This window comes from Hesperophylax consimilis, chromosome 20 (assembly GCF_061612785.1).
Source record: "Hesperophylax consimilis isolate HC1 chromosome 20, BYU_Hcon_1.0, whole genome shotgun sequence".
NCBI classification, from domain to species: domain Eukaryota; kingdom Metazoa; phylum Arthropoda; class Insecta; order Trichoptera; family Limnephilidae; genus Hesperophylax; species Hesperophylax consimilis.
Genome location: NC_142855.1, coordinates 8815137 through 8836435, shown reverse-complemented (window position 1 = coordinate 8836435; position 21299 = coordinate 8815137). Strand labels below are relative to the sequence as shown.

General features: G+C 33.1%; 1 long non-coding RNA gene across 1 annotated transcript; it reads right to left on the bottom strand.

The window, feature by feature from the left end:
- Positions 1-19753: 19753 nt before the first annotated feature.
- LOC149414016 (uncharacterized) lies at positions 19754-20829 on the bottom strand. The gene is made up of 2 exons (XR_016304009.1): positions 20794-20829; positions 19754-20073 (listed from the first exon to the last, which is right to left on the bottom strand). It is a non-coding gene; the product is annotated as an uncharacterized LOC149414016 (long non-coding RNA).
- Between the last annotated feature and the right edge of the window lie 470 nt (positions 20830-21299).

The window sequence follows — 21299 nt, the reverse complement described above, 5'->3', positions numbered from 1 at the left end:
TTTCAATGTTCCGTTTGTGCTTTTTCAAGTTCTCGAAAAGGAGATTTGACGAGACACATGCTTACTCATGGTGGAGAAAAACCTTTTGCATGTTCCATTTGTGCTTATTTATGTTCTCAAAAGGGATCTTTGACGAAACACATGCTGACTCACAGGGGTGAAAAACCATTTTCTTGTTCCAACTGCAACTATTCTTGCTCTCGAAAGGGATATTTAACGACTCAAATGCTGACTCACAATGGAGAAAAACCTTTTTCATGTTCCGTTTGTGCTTATTCAACGTTTCGAAAAGGAGATTTGACGAGACACATGCTTACTCACGTTGGAAAAAAACCTTTTACATGTTCCATTTGTGCTTATTCATGTTCTCGAAAGGGACATTTAACGACTCACATGCTGACTCACAATGGAGAAAAATCTTTTTCATGTTCCGTTTGTGCTCATTCAAGTTTTCGAAAAGGAGATTTGACGAGACACATGCTTACTCACTGTGGAGAAAAACCTTTTACATGTTCCGTTTGTGCTTATTCATGTTCTCGAAAGGGATCTTTGACGAAACACATGCTGACTCACAGTGGAGAAAAACCTTTTTCATGTTCCGCTTGCACTTATTCATGTTCTCTCAAGAAATATTTGACGAGTCACATGCTGACTCACAGGGGAGAAAAACCATTTTCTTGTTCCAACTGCAACTATTCTTGTTCACGAAAGGGACATTTATCGACTCACATGCTGACTCACAATAGAGAAAAACCCTTTTCTTGTTCCGACTGCAACTATTCTTGTTCTCGAAGAGATCAGTTCACGAGACACATGCTGACTCACAGGGGAGAAAAACCCTTTTCTTGTTCCGACTGCAACTATTCTTGTTCTCGAAGATATTACTTGACGACACACATGCTGACTCACAGGGGAGAATAACCATTTTCTTGTTCCAACTGCAACTATTCTTGTTCTCGAAAGGGTCTTTTGACCAGACACATGTTGACCCACGGTGGAGAAAAGCCTTTTTCATGTTCCGTGTGCAATTAATTATATTCTCAAAAGGGACATTTGACGAGACACATGCTGACCCACAGTGCAGAAAAACCATTTTCTTGTTTCAACTGCAACTATTCTTGTACTCAAAAGGGTGTTCAATGTTCCATTAGACTACCCTCATATGATATACGCGGAATTATTCATAGAAAAGGCTTAATTGAACCTTGTGCTAATGAAACTGTGATCTGGCGTCACACAAAAGAGTCTCCAGTACTAATAATTAATTAATCCTTAGAAAACCATATGACTCCCCTACTTTAGAGATATTTCAGGAATTTAATGTACCATCTATAACAGAATTGTATAAGAGAATCGCCTTATATCAAATTTATAAAGAATATTTTATTTATAAAATTCACCCCTCAGATAGCATAAGCAATAGATTCAAAACAAATGGCTTAATAGCCATTCCTATGCTTAGAACGACCACGGCTCAGCACCACTATTCGTATTTAGGTGTGATATGGTACAATATATTATTGTCCAAAAATAAAATTAGTGTAACCGAAACTGTGAATTATGAACAATTCAAAAAGTTAATTAAGTCCCTAAAATTGGATAATGATATATTGTACCCCTAATTTTCTTACACTTACTCAATCTGTAAAAAATATATATTAATTTGATTGTCTTTAAAAAAAACTACTTTTCTAAATTTTTCTTGATATATTGTACCCTTAATTTCCTCACGCTTACTTTATCTGTAAAAAGATGAATTATTTTAATTATCTTTAAAAAAACAATTTTATAATTTGTGTACCTATGTTAATATTATGTTTGTATTTATTTCAAAAGTTTTTGATTATTGTTTAAAAAATCATTAGAACTAAATGTAAAGACTCCTCCCATAAACACGAGCTCCTGGAGCTCAACTTATGGAGAAATAGAATAATAATGAACAAATTATTTATAAGTCTGCATATTGTTATCATTTATAATGTTAAATAATAAATAAAAAATAAAAAAATAAAAAAAATTAATATCATTCACAAGTGTTTAAAGTACGCTTTGTTCCCTCGAATTATTTCTATTTTGATTGCAATGTAATATATTTTATTTGTTATTTTTTTAAACCAAAATTTACTTCTACAATTATTTTTAAAGTTCTTTCTTCATAGTTCTGTCACAAACTTTATGTATTTTGATTATATTATTTTATTACGTTTCCACTTTAAATTGACTCTTCAAACGTATTCTTCTCGTTTTTGCTATAAGACCTTGTTTGAGGCTTTTCATTTAATTCTGAAGAGTGAAATGCTCCCGGAAAATGTTTATTTATTTTTAATTAATCAAAAAATTTTAAAAATCTATCAATGAAACAAATTTTATCCATAAATTTATTTATTCAATAGAATAATGTTAAAATTGTAAGTAGACAATATTTTTTAAACAGAAGTACGGTTGTGTCTGTCGTGTGAACTGAATTCTAAAAATGAGAAATGTTTCTGTAGTATGTATTCCTTAACGTGTGGACAAATAGAATGACAATAATAACAAGTTGGACAATTTTATTTATAACTTTTTCAACGTGAAATTATCAGATAATACTACATTTCATATAATTATTCAAATTTATTTAGTAATTGTATTTGTATAAATTAAGGTTAGTCCCACAAAGCTGTCATATGGCAGCTTGTCCGTAGGTTCTACCAATTAATCATTCTTAATATGATGTATGAGAAAATATTTGTATATAAATACAATTATAGTTTTAAGGAAACATTAGAATAGATCACATAATTTAATATTGGATAATTTAAATTACATTTATAAAATATCTCAATATACCTGCCTAATAACAAGATATTTAGGAAAATACATTAAGAAAATCAAAAAAAATCACTGGTATTAGGTACTCAAGAGTACGGCTTCCATATTTGGAGGAGTTTTTAGGCCATTTCCTTCTTTAATTCTTGTGGTATGTTTGTGTACCAGTGGGTGTTTGTATGAGCTTTCCCCCATGTTATCCATAATAGTAATGAACCAAAGGAGACATTTTATTGTAAGTAGGATCTATGATACATATTTGATCTGTTCAACAACAAGAAGAAACTTTAAATTCAATTCAATTCAATTAGTTTATTCCTTTAAAAACATTACAAAATTACATTTTATTTCGTTTTTAAGTACATTTGTAAAATTGTATTACATAATAAGTAAGCGGTGTATCAACTATACCAGCATCAATAGAGCTTGCCTTTTAAAGGCAGCTTCACCGATGCTAAATATGTCGATGTCCGAATTAATTCTGTTCAACAGCAAGACTGCTCTCCCCACCGGCATGACCATTGGCAAGTTAGTCCTGCAGGCCGGGAGATAAAACAGTCTATGCTGTCGGTGACGGAGATAACCATCAGAAACATCGAGACTAATACTCTCCATGAAAGTCGGATTTTCAAACCATCCATCATCAGTTTGAAGAAGTGTGATACAACATGCACATCTCTTCTGACCCGTAGATGGTTCATACCGAGCATTCCCAAGAGAAAGTCAGTAGGATAGAGCCACGGGTAGTAGCCGTACTCCCTCAGATAGAGGAATCTCAGAAATTTCTTCTGCACTCTCTCCAACATGAGGGAATACTTCACCTGATGTGGGCTCCAAACCACCGACCCACTCTCAAGCCTACTCCTAACCAACGCAATGTATAGCACTTGGAGAACCCGGGTGTCTCTAAAATTCCTCGCAGTGCGTAGTACGAAGCCCAGCATTTTCAGTGAAGCACTACACGTCATTTCGATATGGGTATGAAATGTCAGCCTACTATCAAACATGATGCCAAGATCTTTCGTAGTGGAGACACGTTTTAAACTTCGGGCATTCATGGTATACCGGTAAAACCTAGTATGACATATAGTACTTTTAAGTAATGTCTCTGTTTGTAAATATTTGATGTGACATTTTTTTTCTATGGCAGTTTGTAAATTTTGAATATATTTAATGTAAAAAGTGCTTGCGTGTCCCCAAGTGCGAATTCCATATCTGAGGATGGATGTGACCATAGAAAAACATATGAATTTAAGATTGCAATGAGGCAAAATAAATTTTAATTTGTAAAAGTTACTAGCTATGGTTACAATTTTTTGCCACTTGTTTATCCCATTTAAAATAATTATCAACAATTATTCCCAGATAATATTCATTGTGAAATCAATTTTTTCACAGTCGCAAACATTAACTATTTCTCTATGTAGGTATACAGTCAAAACTATGATCGGTTATTTTAGGTTTATTCCACATTTTCAAACTCGGTGATCTTATATACATGCATTTAGTTTTTGAACATTTTTAAATAGTCTTACATCATGGATCCATTTGAGAATCTCGTTAAAGTAGCTATTAATGGATTTTCATTGGATACAAGAGCAGTATCATTAGCAAAAATGAATCTTCGAGCTTTTTTGAAAATCTTACACAAAGCAATAACATATATAATATATAACTTTGGACCTAGAATTGACCCTTGCGGTACTCCTGATTTGATATATCTTGATTTACTTATTCAATTTAAAATCTTCACACTAATTTTTCTATTTTATAAATAGTTTTTGAATGATAAGAGAAGTTTACCCCGGATTCCTACAATTTCAAGTACTTTGATTATTTGTATATGGCTGAGTGTATCGGAAGCTTTTGAGAAATCAATAAATAGAACCAGTACATGTTCTATTTATCACTGTAGAAATGTATTATAAGTTTCTACAGTTCCCTTGAGGTGATTTTGCACAAAAACGGCTCTATACAAGTTATCCAATTATTATTATTATTATTATGTTGTTAAGAGTTAAGTTGTGAATTTATATAATAATTAGAAAAATTGATAAATTAAATGGCAACTTTTTTTTTTGAAAACCACATTTGTCAATAATACTCTTAAATATTTATCTAAAATATATTTTTCTATTTTTTTTTTCTAATGGAGCTAGTATGTAAATCGGTCTGTAATTATTTATTAAGGAGTGATTTCCATTTTAAAAGATAGGTCTTACAATGCTAGATTTTAATTCCTCAGGAATGTGGCTCGTGTCTATTATTTTGTTTTTTAAGTGTATAATTACAGGACTAAGTAATTTAACATATGTTTTAAAATCAAACATACGAATTGAATCCACGCCTGGTGTCTTGGAATTTTTCATACCTCCGATAACTATTTCAATTTACTCTTGGTTTGTACATCGAATGAGGTAAATATTCCTGACGCATTCAGGCGCTCGGACATTACATTTATGTAATAACTTATTTACTCCCTCATCAAAGAAGTCTGCAAAAATGTGTGCCACTTCACCTGTCGATTTAGGCTTTAAGAAATATTTTGATGACTTCATCACGACGGGATTTATCTTTCCTTCCTAAAATTTTATTAATTTCATTCCAGGTTTTTTTTTAATGTCTTTGAAACAGTGATTAAATTTATTGTTATGATATATTTGTTGGTGTTTTATATTAGTTTATTTAATTTATTTCTGTATTTCTTGTAATCGATTTCATATTTTATGTTGTTAGGTGTGTTTTCCATTTCCTCCAAAGTGTATCTCGTGTTTGTATATTTTCAATAAGGCTATCATTCATGCAATTTTTTTTGTAATTCCGATGGTTTTTAGTTTTTAATTTTGTGAAGCTACTTTTTTCATAATTTATTTTAAATTTGGTTTAATTTCTTCATACAATACGTTTGGTTCTGATAATTTTTGCATTATAGTTACCAGCTCATTGAGAAATATTTTTTTATTTGTGTTTGGTGGTCTATACATTGCCAATTAGTTCCGTAAACGCATTCAAATTTAGTTGTTACTATATTTGTTTTTCGAACGTAACCTTTTTCTTTACGTACACAATAATTCCGCCTCCCGATCTTTTTGTACGACAAAAATAGAGAGAGTTAAAACGCGATATTTTGTAGAGATTTACATTGTTTCCATTTATCGACGTTTCACATAGCGTGATTATGTCAATATTTCGCAAAGAACTAGAAACAATAAGGATGAAATTATCCCAATATTACGCAAGGAACTAAAAACAATAAGGAGGAAAGTATCCCAATATTTCGCAATTAACTAGAGAAAAAAAGGAGGAAAATATCCCAATATTTAGCAAGAAACTAGAGACAATAAGGAGGAAAGTATCCCAATATTTCGCAAGGAACTAGAGACAATAAGGAGGAAAGTATCTCAATATTACGCAAGGAACTAGAAACAATAAGGAGGAAAGTATCCCAATATTTCGCAAGGAACTAGAAACAATAAGAAGGAAAGTATCCCAATATTTTGATAAGGATCGAATATTTAGGTTAATGGCAGTTATATTATTATTTCCTAATGCATTTTTACTGGACCAATTTTCAAAATTGTGAGTACGTTCATAATCAATTTGTGAGGTGTCGAAATCTCCGTTCAAAGCACCCATATTCAATAACATTTTTATATGCGGCAATAGTACGTTAACAAGTGGGAGGATTTATCAAGGCAAATAATATATATCAGTGTTTTTACAAAAGTAAACATTACCAACATATTGTAAGTTTTTCTACATGTACCTAGGATGTAACATCACTATAAATTTCAATACTGTCGTGTTAACACTTAAGTTTCCGGACAATAAATAAGAATATTATTATATTCTGTATTATATGAATATTATTATATATTTATTTAAGAAGAAAAAAAAATCAAGGATATGAGACTCATATTTCGGAAGTAAAAGATATACATTATTGTGTTTATCAGAAAATGATGTTTAGTATTTAAATAAAGTATTGGTTAAAAGCATTGATATTTGAGTTATAATAGGTACATACAAACATACCTTATCATAGTCTATGCGACTTTGCGCGTAATGCATCATCTTTTTATAGTAAGTGCAGTTTGTGTTGTTTGCTTTATGAATAGTGTTAAGAGTTATCATAAAAGTAGTATTGTGGTATATACAGTTGCTACATTTTTCTTCCGAGTTTTTCTTTGGGCATTCCTCCCATTCGTGATCCTTAGCACAATGTAAGCAGGTCGCGCTTTTATCTTTGCTCAAACATTTAAGTGCAGTGTTTTCAAATTTCAAGCAGAGGTAGCACTGGGTTGGCATCTTCCACTCTTACTCTGCTGAATCCCATATTGATTTTTTTTATTTCATTGAGGTAGGACTTCAGGGCTCCGTTTGTTTCCAGTATATAGTTAGTGAGTCCATTTTGTGATTTAGGTAACATTTTGATAAGTTTCATGGTGTTTTTTGTATCACTTTCCATGATATCTTCGATACCATCATTTTGGGTTTTTAAAGCCTCGATTATATCTTCTTCTGTCAGAACTGCCTGTATATTTCTTACTAAAATTTTGAGGTTTTTCTTTTTTAGTTCTTCTGCAACCATATTTTTTTATTAATTAACCGAAAGAAGGGAAAGCCGAACATCATGCGGTAGGCTTTGAATTTCACGCGAAGCATTTCCCTCCCTTAGTGTTGGCCTAAAGCTCATAAGTATTAATGGATTTACAAAGTGTATGAAATAACATTATTTGTAAAAGTGGGCTGCAGAGCCAAGATCTTGTACTGAGCGCTCGTCTTTGCCGGTCGATTTCATCGTAATCCATAAGCTTACTGTTAATTATGTGCCCTAGATACTTCGTTTCTTCCACCACGTTCCAAAGCTCACCGTTCAGGAAAGCTGGTGGAGTAATATTCGGGCCCTGCCCGTATCTGATGACCAACATTGCCTTTTTTTCAGATTATATAGCATGTTTGTTTTGAGTTCTAAATCGTCACATTTTATTAAAGGATTCGTACCATACTTAAGACACGGACAGATATGCTCATCAGTTGTACGAAACCATGTGATAATTGAGCAGTTCCTACATTTCGGCATGTGTATGTAAAACATCGCTAGTATTAAGCGTGCTTATTAGATCATGTCATAAATCAACAGCCGGTTGATTTTCGATTATGCTACTGGAGACGCAGACGAAATGTTAGGTGCTCTCAGCATGTCTGAACAGGTTTGCTTATGAGGATGCTAGAATCGATTTTATTTTAGTTCGCGGCAGGTGTGCTGTATGGAACTGACCCATTTTTGATTTATTGTTTTTTTTTGTAAAGCTACTAAATTGAGCGAGAGCAAGCGTTTAAATAGCACACGTTCATTGTTTACTTTTAGCACGCTTTTTCCGGAGCATGCTAAAACATGTATGCATAACATAATCAAATGTGTCCAGTTGAAAAGCAGGCTCGTTGTAAGCATGCTCACAAGCAATTTGTTTCCGTTCTCTTATCGTTGGTGTTATGAAAAAAGGTCCGTTATACCAGTCAGTTAGTATTCTTGCTATGTGCGATATTCCTCGCTCAAATTTTAGCGAGCAAAATTGGCCGCTGAATCTTTGGTAAGCCGCAGAATAGTTCCTTTTTTAGACGCCGAGGCGTTAAAAGTAACAAATGTCGAACATGACGTTTACGTAAGTAGTAACAACGCACTTCCAACACACCGAAATTTTACGTGAATTGCTTAATTTTATCAGTATGGATTATTATATTCAGCGAGCGATGAGGGATGTTGATGTTATTAATTGATAATCAATCTCAAATACACAAATAGTCTGGTAAGATATTTAAAGAGAGATTTATAAAGTCAGGACAGTTTGTTTTCAGCGGTTTGTTCGCCATAATTTCACGAATTGAGCACAGACTTATTACTCATTAAAACAAAATATATTTAAAATTAGTATCCTTGCACACAGCACCATGCTAATTAAAGTAATTTATCAAAATTTCAACTCTTATATTGAACCCGCGTCAAACATTTGACGTTTTGAAAGTTCCGCGATGACATTAGACAACATAGATCCACTCATGTAGACTGTAGTTTAGTTTTAAAAAAGAAATTTGAAACAGGTTCCTCTAAATCATCCGTCCCATGGCCCTGTACATGAGTTCATTTAATCTTTTCGTCCCGGATAAAAAAAAATCACATAAGATCCGAAGGGGGGTCACAAGGGTTCCCTTATTTGTTTTTCTTAACCACTGGAGCGCTTCGTGTTGCGCAATCAATTCAGCCATTCGATACAATTAACATCATTCCTCAAAATATTAGTAAAGAAACAATATGAAATGATTACTGCGGTTTATAGCCAGTGAATCCACCTAGATTTCACAGTTTATTCCATATTTTTAAACTCAATAAGTACTCTAGGATGTACCTAGAGGTACTACTAAAATATTGCGCAATACTTGCAAAAAATTATCGCAAAGCGCTCCAGTGGTAATGATAGTATGTTAATGGCATAATCTAGTGTAATTTGTTTTAGTTATAATTAAGGGGGAGTATATTCAACGTGTTCCAGAAGTCTATATCTATAAATAAAGTCGTAGTTTATATTCTAAAGAATTTAGATAATAATGCGCCTTTTTCCAAACAAAACACAGAAGACGGGCCGATTTTGAATCTCGACTTGCGATTGGCGATTACAGCGTAGCTAGTTTGTTGCACAGGATGGTCCGTAAACGATGGATATATTTATAAATGTATATTTTAAGTTTTAAATCTACCAGTACTAAACTAGGTACGGATGTTATTTCGAATATTATAGAAAATTTTGATGTAAATGAAGGTTATAATTACTAATTTATGATTTTATATGGTATATTTACAAATAGGGTTCGTTTGTATGTCGAGGGGTTCGAAATAAAACGAATTTTGGGAAAATAGTGAAAAAACAAGGTATTTTTAAAACTTAAAACGTGGAGTAAATTATTTTTTATTAAAACCTCCGATATTCCTGTTTTTGATTTTTATTTGTGAATACACCTCAACAGTCCAAATATAAATAGGCTCGACGCCGCGAGCAGTTAGTCAGTAATTAGTCAGCCAACAATCCGCAATCTCGCGAGTGACTTGCGCGCCTCCGCGTCGCACCGCGGACCTCCGATACGCACGGTTCATCCAACAACATCCGCACGGTTCATCCAACAACATCCAACGGGATCACAGCGCCCTGGTCCCATCGTTCCTGTCCAGCGCTACACCGGATCACAGCGCCCTGGTTCCAGGACATCTGACCAGCGCTACATCCACGCACCTAGATCACGCGGCATCCTCGCCGGTCTATGCATCTCCCGTGCAACCGCCGACCGGGTCCACCGCACCTTTCGGCTTCCTTGTTCAGCACTGGAGTACCCGGAAGACCCACGCTCTTCACCAGTTCCTGACAGTCAAGGAGTCCGGTCACCAGCAGCGGCGTCAACTCACTGACCCGCGCTTGACCAGCACTTCACCGCCTGCATCCGGAGTCTTTATCATCGGTCCTCAAGTCATCTCACATACGGCAACCTGACTCAATAAAACACTGTGACCTTTGCGACCTCTTTCATTTCGTGCCTCCTCACCAGATCACCAAATATCGATAACGTATTTACAACAGAGAAACACAAAATATAACACGCGCTGTAATAACAAAAACAATTTATTACGGATCAATTTGCATGATGTGTATCTATTTATGTCTTTCAATCAGACTATCAGGACAGTCGACTTTTTGCAAATTTCCATTTCCTGGCTCTTTTGTTGTATTTCTTGAATGAAAATAAGTTTTAATGCACTAATATAATTTATTAATACTCATTTTAGATAAAAGTCCTAAGTTTGTAAAAAAATAATAAATGAAGCATTCTGTATATTTGCCTAGCAAATTCAAGAAGTACATGTAAAATATGGTGAAAAAGCCTATAAATGACATAATTTTAAGACTTACCTTTCTATTTGAGCTACTGTTCTAAGGTTTATTGATTCTGGAGTCGGTGAAGTCATTTTTAAGTTCAATAACAGTATATAGTTCTCAAGACCTCAACCTTCTGCGGGATGTTGAACAAATATCTATGAACTTTAAAAAATATATTATATTCATAAAGTAGAGTGTTTGAATGTTCAATATCCAGGAGATTGAACAAATAAGAACTAAAACATTATTCCGTGAGTGGATATTGGCACTCGAAAAATGCTGAAAATGTCACTTAAAAACCAAAAAATATGTTTTTTTTAGCTTCATTAATGCACAACAGGCTAATGAACAAATTGGCATTCATAACTCAGTTTTGCAAAAAAAGGTCTATTGAACATACAATAACTAGGACAGAGAGCTTCCTTTTGAGTAATGTGTAATACGCCGTGGAGTTATTTTAACGTGCTGACAGAAAGCGGGAACATTGAGGACCCCAGGACCAAAGGTAGGATTTTCATTATTCTGGTGATTATTCTTTTATAGTTCTATTTCTTTTTCCTTTCGATATGAAGAAACTCACCAGCCGGAAATATTTCCGGTATATTTCCAAGAGCTATCGAAAAAATATTGTTCGTGTTATGTCGTAAATCGTTTCATTCGTACTATATATTTTATTATTATTACTTGACCCAACTCAAATGTCTAATTCACTTGATCGTGCAATGTCTTGCGTAACCGTCTTCTTCTACTATTCACATTTATAAACATATATTCTCAATAAACTCTTTTCATTCTTTATTGCTATACATGTCCAAACCATCTGAGCGTCCTTTTCTTATTCTTAATCACCAGGCTTATATTATCAACCTTGCATTCTTTGCAAACCGCCATATTTCTGACACGATAGTACATTTTTTTACCACTCATACGCCTCATGTATTTATTTTTTATAGCCTTCGATCTCCAGCGAGAAATTCATTAACTACCCGCACGATCACTCACTCTGAAAAATTACTCTCAGGACACATTTTTTAATTACAATGTTTGATTATTAATATCAATGTTTATGTTTATGGTGGTATTCGGTTCCCAACCTTAATAATTAAAGTCGGGAGAAATTGGAACAAGTCGGGAAATGACCTGAATTTATTGCAAAATTTTCAAAAGAAATTCACTAAAAACCCACGCGATCACAACACATCCCCACTAGGGAAGATTACTATATTTAAATATTTTACACAGATAGTTACCATTACAATAATAATAATATTTTGGGACGGTACTTAATCGTCATAAATGGCAACACCTTGAACATAACCATAGATCACAAACTTGGAAGCATCTGTCACTCTAATTTACAAGATAGTTCAGATTGAGACGTTACGTCTTTATCATATGTTATCGGTAAGTTCTAATGCCGATATATTCCTCCCGAGTATTTTGTATGGTCAAATATAGAACTGCCCTGTGTCTAATGCGACCTAACTTAACTTTACCTGCGAATACCGATATTTTGTCACAGGGAATGGCGGATCGAATATACGATTATGTCACTTTAAATAGAGATACGGAGGATGACAGCCCCAGATTCTGCCAACCGTTATCAATTATCTAAACTTTATGTTCTATTTAATCAAAATTATTTGATTTTTTTACAAAAAAATACTCTGCATCCACCCAATGGCGTTACAATACATTTATACTCGTTATTGTCTGACAAACTCATGATAAAATGTGGCAAGTAAAAACACTCTTATTTCTTAAGTAAATTTTTCAATTCCAATGCTGTTCATGTGGGGCTAAGATGGACATTTAAAGAATATGTACAAATTAAATCGATTTTGCATCGGACACATCTAGACTCGTTATTGTTTGACAAACTCAAGATAAAATGTGGCATGTTAAAACACTCTTATGTTTCAAGTAAATTCTTAATTCCAATGCTGTTCATGTGTGGCTAAGATGGACATTTCAAGAATATGTACGAATTAAACCTATACTACATTCTACGTCACGGGCGTGACTAATATACGCTTACTCGCTTACACTATAAGATGAACACGGAATACTTTATGAGATCTGCTGCTATTAGGTTGTCCTTATTATACTTTTGTTTTGCTACTTTAACTATGAAAACAATGGAAATATATATATTTTTTATAATAATAAAATAATTTTAGTGTTTAACGAATGAAATTTTATATGTTGGCTTTTTATAGTGTTTGTCGGGTAATAAAACATTTTCTCATCATGCACGAGGGCTTTTTATAGTGGTTTTTGGGTAGTAAAACGTTTTCTTATCACGCACTAAGGCATTTAGGCACTTTGTTACTCAATTTACTTAGAGGTTGCACACGACCTTACGTGACGCGTAGCAGTTTAGTACCTTAACTACAAAATTGAAAGCACTTCAGTTTCTCTTTTATCTTGCCACTTTGAGATTTCTACAGCGCGTCTATATGTTTGCACACATCTCATTGTTCTTACAGAATATTTCAACTGAAATATAATATTCTTTCATTCCGTGCCTCTCACCAGATCCCCAAAGTTATAAAGGCTATGTTTACAGTGTACTTATAGACAGCAACATGAAATTATCATAATGATGTTACGAATGTATTAATATGTATTTTTCCTATGTTGTTCTCTAATGACTACGAATTTGAATACGTTCCATAACTTACTAATTAATTATCACGCCGTTTCTCCTTAGGGGTAGGCAGAGAGGACGGACCACCACACAACTCGGTCTTGGCACACACTCCTTGCCTCATTTACATTCATACATCATCTCATGCATACTCTTCTATTATTCTGAATCTTGACATGGCCCGACTCGAGTATCTGATTCACTTGGTCGTGCCATGTCTACCTCGGGCGTCCCTGAATTCAAATTTGCATCGTATATTCTCCTTACACTCCTTTCTTTGCTCATTCGTTCTACATGCCCAAACCATCAAAGCGTCCCTTTCTTGATCTTATTCATTTTTACAGCATTCAGTCTACTTTCATCCTTTATCTGTCAGTTCCATGCCTCACTTCCAATATTAATAATAATGAGTTCCATAACACGTAATTATAACTTTTTAATTTATATATATTTAATCATTCCCGTACCGGGCTAAAAACGTGCCATCCTGTAACGCGGCGTACCTCTATAAGTATTAAAAATCATTAAACATTTTTTTTTCATAAAAAATTGTTGGAAAAAAAATTTCTATGCTTGCATTAATTTATTGTGAAAAATCAAATAATATAATGTCTGACAATTATTTAACCAAATGCATTTGTAACGTAACTAGGGAAGCGGTTCTAGCAGGAGAAATTACTCGTTCCTGTTTAGACCACATATTTGTACGTTTTAATAGCGGATGTCAACAAAGCAATACTCTTTCTTCATGTGTATGTAATAATATTAACATAGCGGATCATTTTTAAACTGCAGTCAATATTAAATATATTGAAAGGAAAAAAGTCGTAGAACACGGGGAAAAAATATCGATCTTATCCCAAAACAAAATTGACAAAAATATTTATAATTTTAAGTACCTTGCTCGAGGAACAAGATTGCAATATGTTATACACTAAAATTAAAAATAATTTTCAGGATTTCTATGAACAAAGTAAAATCGTTAAGTATTATAAACCCAAAAAAAGACCCCTCGCAATAAAATCTTGGATAACTTCTGATATATTAGAAAACATTAAAAAAAAAGATTTACTGTACAGAAGGTGGAAAAATACTCCTACCAATAAATTCTTTGAATTAGAATATAAAACTTACAGAAATAAGGTTACAAAAGAAATCATTAAATGTGAGTCTATCTTTTTTAACAATAAATTTAAAAATTATTTCGTTAATACCAAAAAAACTTGGGATGAAGTAAATAAAATATTAGGACGCAAGTCTAAAAGTAGTTGTGACGAAATAATCTCAAAATATATGTTAAACACGCATAATGAAGAAACCGTAGCAAATAATTTTGTTGAATATTTTACGAGTAGTGTTAGCTCTATGATACATAAATGTGATTATATAGCTTCGACCGTCAGACCGACGGAAGTTCAACATAGTATGTACCTACCAAGAGCTACCTGCGAAGAAATTAATATCTTTGTTAGCAAACTAAACAATTCAAAGTCACCAGGGATTGACAACATTCGAATGTTTGACAATAAGAAATATATTCATATTTTAGGGCCTGTCATAACTCATCTTATCAATATAATTTTAAAACAAGCAGTGATTCCAGATGAACAAAAAAATTGTATCATTAGACCGATTTACAAAGCCGGCAAACATACAGATGTACAAAATTATAGGCCAATTAGCATTTTGCCAGCCCTAGAAAAAATACTTGAAAAATACATTTCTACAAAACTTAACAAATATTTAGAATCCTTATCCTTGCTAGATCCCAACCAGTATGGTTTTCAAAAGAAAAAAAAGTACGGAAATGTTGCTTCAGGAATTTTCAAATCACGTAAATCATGAATTAAATTTAAAAAAAACATGTGTTGGTTTTATTCATAGATAACTCGAAGGCGTTTGATACCATTGATAAAAATAAACTTTTAGAAACAATAGATGCAATAGGAATACGAGGAAAGCTACTAGTTTTGTTAAAAAAAATATTATCAGATCGACAAATAACAGTAAAAGTTCTAAAAAAATTTTGCAAAAGAAAATATATTTCAACAGGTGTTGCACAAGGGTCAATTTTAGGGCCAACCCTGTATATTATATACGTCTCAATTATGAGTAAATTGTTTTCTTTCGTTAAACATTTTGTGTACCTAGACGATACGGCACTCGTAATATCACACGAGGATTTGATTACTGCAATGAACCTTATGCATTTTGATTTTATTGCTCTCCTAAAATGGTCTCATGACGCGGGTCTCATAATAAATGCCAACAAAACTAAAATTATGCACATAAGATCACCACACGCCAGATACAATTTAATCCCTTCGTTATATACACATACTTTTGACTGCTTACACAGAAATGTTGCACAGCCCTGTTCATGTGAACTCATTGATTTTGTCAAAAATTATGTATATTTGGGTGTTACTATTGACTGCCACATGAAATGGGATGTACACATTACTATTGTTTGTAAACGTCTACGGTCTATTGTGGGTAGAATTTATAAAATAAAATATGTTGTGCCTGTAAGTACTTTAAAATTAATCTATCTCTCTCTGGCTGAATCCACAATCCGTTATGGAATCACTTCTTGGGGACATTCTTGTAAAACTAATATAAGTTATATCCAAATATTACAAAACTCCCTTACAAAATTGTTAATCCATAAATATACCAATGCACACAGAAACGACACTAAATTAATATACAAGTCTCTGAATATTTACCTGTCAGAGGATTATTGTTTTATAATATTGTAAGTCAACATCTTATATTGTCTGATTTCTTGTATAGGGAAAGAGTTTTCCATAAACATAATACAAGATTCACCCAAAATGAAGGATTGGTGGTCCCGAAATGTACCAATAAATACGGTGAAAGAACCCTAAACTTTATTGTACCCAGAATATTTAATAAACTACCAATGACAATTAAAAATATAAACGTTTTTACAGCCAAAGAAATGGCTATTAGATACTGAGGATTTATATTGATACACTACTGAAGACCTTGTTTTCCTAATTGGAATTCACATTCTAGGGAAATGGAAAATTCGTTATAAATTTGTATTACCTTATGTATATTAAAACCATATAAGTACTTGTGTATTATATTCACTTGATTATATTCATTTGTTCATATTAAATTCATTTGTGCTTGTTTTTGTTATATGAGGCTTATACTGCTTCCTACATATTTATATTTATACAATTCTATAATTTAACCAACTTGTCATTTATTGTTAATTTATCATCAACATTATACATACCTACATACTGTTTTACCATTGTACCATGTTATTGCAAAAATGTTGTCATTATGTACCTGCTGACAAACTACATAAGTAGTTTAGCAGGTTTGAATGTTAATAAATAAAAAAATAAAAATCTGATTTTGCGCATAAAATCTGAAATATTCAAAAAGAGCAATTCATTGGATTGTAAAATATAACTTGGAGTATACGGGAGATGACTAATTTTACACCGTATTATATACAGAAGGTGAAAAGTAAAATTCTTATTTGAAAAACAAATAAAACAAAACTTTTTAGGTATCAGATTTTTATAACAAAAATCGAATTGACTTTTAGTATAAAGTATGTGAAATAATTAAGCCTATTTTTTATGTTGTTTAGGTTACCTCTAAGTAAAGTAGGGGATATGGAATAATAAGTAGTGAGGTTGACTCTGGCAGTACAGAGTTAATCAAATAAGTGACACATTCTGAATGGTAATGTGGTAGGTAGATCGACCTATCTTACATTCCAACTAAGCTTAGTAAAGTTGTATTTATTATACTCTAATCGGTCTAACATATTAATTAATTTATTTATTTATTAAGACATACACAGTACAATAAGATACAGTTAAGGATATTTTTCGTTATTACATAGTTGTAGTACCTATTACGTATGTCTATAAAATATCATTACGTAATTTCACCTGAAATTGTTATAAAAGGAAGAAAGTAAGTGGATTGATAATAATAAATGAATTTAAAACAAGAATTATAATACGCTCAAGAATTGAAAACTGTTAAAACATAGAAGTTTTGAAAAATGATGTGAACATATTTTTGAAATATGTCATGCTAAGAAATTTAATAAGTTAATTTTGTATGTTAGAAAGGAATCATGAAAGATGTATAAATGTAGTAATTTTTCGTAATGGGTGTCAGTTGTGATTGCGCGAGTAATTACTGAGTTGTTTGCTGCATTAGTATTTTTGGCTTCAATATGAAAAAACGTTTGGTAAAAATTCCTGGTACGCTTCGATGGAACATTTAAACCGATGACGGATAGCAATTAGGGACTATCGATTTTATTATTTAGCATATTATGTAGAAACAACAGGTCTGACAATGTGCGTCTTTTTTGTAAAGTTAATATATTTTGTGTAGTTTTGTTGTATTTCTTCAGTAAATGTTTCGAAAATTTATTCTGTATACTTTCTACTAAATCTATGTATACTTTATATTGAGGATTCCATATGTGTTACATGTAATTATCTATGTTGGAGCCTAATTGAAACTACTTAATCATCGAATAAAAGCATCTCATATAACCTTCAACAGCTACACACTCGGTGGCTTAAGTATAAACAACAGTCCCACTACAGTTACTTAGCAGCCTTTTAGGCAAGAGGAATTATTTTTGATTTATAAAATGTCCAATATTCGTGATCTCAGATCTTGGCAATTATTTGTGAAAAACAAGGATTCATATTAGTAAATAGTATTTTAAACAAGCAAATTATGGACAAAAACAATTCTTTTCAACTTAAAAAAATTAATTTTAATGTATCGAACGTACGGTGAGGGCATCTCGCGCACAAAAATTACTCGAAGGCCACAATAAAAGGCCTCGTAGGCCGCCTGTGGATCCGGGCCGCAGTTCATTCATCACCTCTCCTTCAGACTAAAGTTAAGACGTCTGGTAAATTATTCGGATTACTACGGAGCCGTTCGTGATTTACACGTGTTTTTTTAAATTCAGAAGGGGTGCTTAACGGGGTATTTCACCATCCTGCTCATAAACTGTCAGAAGCACTATGCATAGGATAAAGTATTATTTCGATTTCACCAACGCTCAAAAACGCCTATATGTAAGATAAAGTCCCTCTTCACTATAGGGTACTTGAAGCAGCTAATAGTGGTTATATGTCGGATATATTAGCCGAGTTTTCTACCTATTGCCTTTCAGTACGTTTTGACTTGACACTTGATACTTTTGACAGCTGTGAAGTTTACATTATTTTACTTTAATGTGGATTTAATTGAGGATTTTGCCAGAATTGAAGATGCAGAAGCATATGACGGGTCGCGGGCGTCAGTAATGCGAATACCAAGAGTGAACAGTAAGTGACAATATAAGCTTATGAAAAACATTTGGAAGTCTTGAATGATGTAGATTTCATTTCGCGCTTTCGACTGATGAAACATGCTGTTATGTAATCCATAACCGAATCATCGACAAAATGTCTCAGAGAACCACCACCAGGTATGTTATTTTAATACAAATACATAACGAAATAGCTGTACTCAAATAATAACAGTGTATGTACCCAGTGACGTTAGTTACTGTGTGTAATGTTATTTTGTGTGCCCACATAATATATTATTATATCCTGCTACAAGCATTGTACATAGATACACCATAATATAATTGTTTTCAGGATTAATGCTGCACCAAAAAGAAGTGCTAGGAGGCTATTGTACACCTCCGTCCAGTGTACGTTCACTTCCCTTAGGACCTGGCTCCCAAAAGAGGTTTATTTATAATTTGGATCAGTTCCTAAAGGCTATCCTGCAAACATGTTGCAAATCGCAATGTCACCAAGTAAGAATCTTTGCTACTTCAATAACATACTACAGTAGTACATACTATAGTGATAAATAGTCATCGGAATCAATGAAGACTATTAAAATGATGAAAGCGCTAGCCAACTTCATTCACAAGACTCATCGGGCAAGTGACAAGCACAGTGTTGTCGCCTGATGGCATTGCCATTGCACTGAAATAATAATGTTGATTATTGAAATTACTTTCTCTTATTTCAGGTGAAAAAATGCTGAAGTACGCCTCAACAGAAATGGTGTGTTCTGTATGAACACGCAAGTAATCTGCTATGCCAATTTAATTATTAGATACAACTGCTTCCAGGAGAGGTAGCTTGGATCCAGTCACGAGATCATTGAATAATGTTTATTGTTTAATAATCTATTATAATTTAAGTTCTATATTTGTAAATAATTATGTATTAAAAATATATATTTGTTAAAAAAGGGAATGGAATTAAAAAAAACATTAATTAATTATTGCAATTTTTAATTGTGCTTTTCAGTTTCAATTGCCTCTTATCATCTTCCTCCTATTTCCTAAATTGTGTTCAAGTATCAGGACCCTCTGGAGTCTGGGGAATTCTGTTTAACGAGACGGCGGCTTATTTGAGGCAGTGGCCGCCTCACAGCAGACACCGGCTGCGGCTGCTTGATCATCGAGGCGTGCGAAGCAGGGGGATGGTCCAACTATCCCACGGCATAAGGTCTGAGGCGGGGGCTTCTGGATCGGAGACTGCGTATCCAAAAATAGCCCTGGAAGTGGACGGTTATCGAGGAATGCTTCGTCTTTATCTTCTTCTATGGAGAACACCTCCATGAGTACCTCTTCTGCAATGGCATTCGGGTTATCTGGAAGTATAAGAGAGAATAGTGCGTTTTTAGTAATTTACTATAAACGCTCCCAAAAGAATTCAAATAATTCTATGAAAAAACATTTAGCGTTTGATAAATATTTGTCGAGGTTTGCAAATTTTCATATTAAATTAAAAAAAGTTAAGGGACAATAACTTTTATAACATCTTTGTCTAATTAAATACATTTTTTGGTTCGTTTAAAGTAGTAATTACAGTTTTCATGATGAAAAAACCATTTGTAAGTGACTTTATCAATGTTTGAGTTCCAAAATTTTATATTTTTAAGTGCATAAGTCGATTTGTACTGCACAAAACTGAGAGTCTTTAATCCACATTCAAGAACAGTATTTTATTTTGAAATATATTAAAAAATAGCGAATTTATATGGAATCTGAATTTTGACAGTTCGAGATGCACGTTGCAAGGCTTTAGGGATTAACAGGAAGAACAATAATTCAAAAGAATCAGTGCGTGACATTGTGTGACTTTGAACATCCTCATTTGTAATATTATAATACCTGATGCCGTTATCTCCTAAGGACATCACCGCGTCGCTATATTCAAGTAGTTTGTTTACACTGTCACTCGTCTTTCGTAAAATTAATGCTACGATCTCGTTTATTCATCCTGAAAAATAAGACAAATCTTTTAATTCGACTCAAATCTCTAGTAAGATCGCATAATAATTAACAATACCAAAAACTATTGTACTTACCAAGAATGAATTGGGCAGAAATGTCGTCTGCATAAATAAACCACGTCTGTTTACCGTTTTGACGTTTGCAATTCCATAGAAACAATCGCATTTTAAAGACAGGCGTTGCATTAGACATTATAAAAGCGCTGTTGCCTTCGAGATTCGTCTAATAGCTGCGTGGGACCTTGTTTTCTGTGGTGAAACGCACCTAGGTTTATGAGCAACTTTATCGTATGCATAATTTTATGTGACATATAGTTATGATAAACTTTATAAGGGTTTGGTGAAAAAGCCCGTTAGTGTTTTATTTTTTGTTTTCAGGAACAAAACAAATTACTATGGTCAAATTACTATTCGATGGTCGAATCCATCCTATGATACGGAATTCGAACTTGGGGAACACGCAAGCACTATTTACATTAAATATATTCAAAATTTACAAACTGCCATAGTGAAAAATATTGTCACATCTACTATTTACAATCAGAGACATAACTCAAAAGCACTATATGGATCAGAGAGCC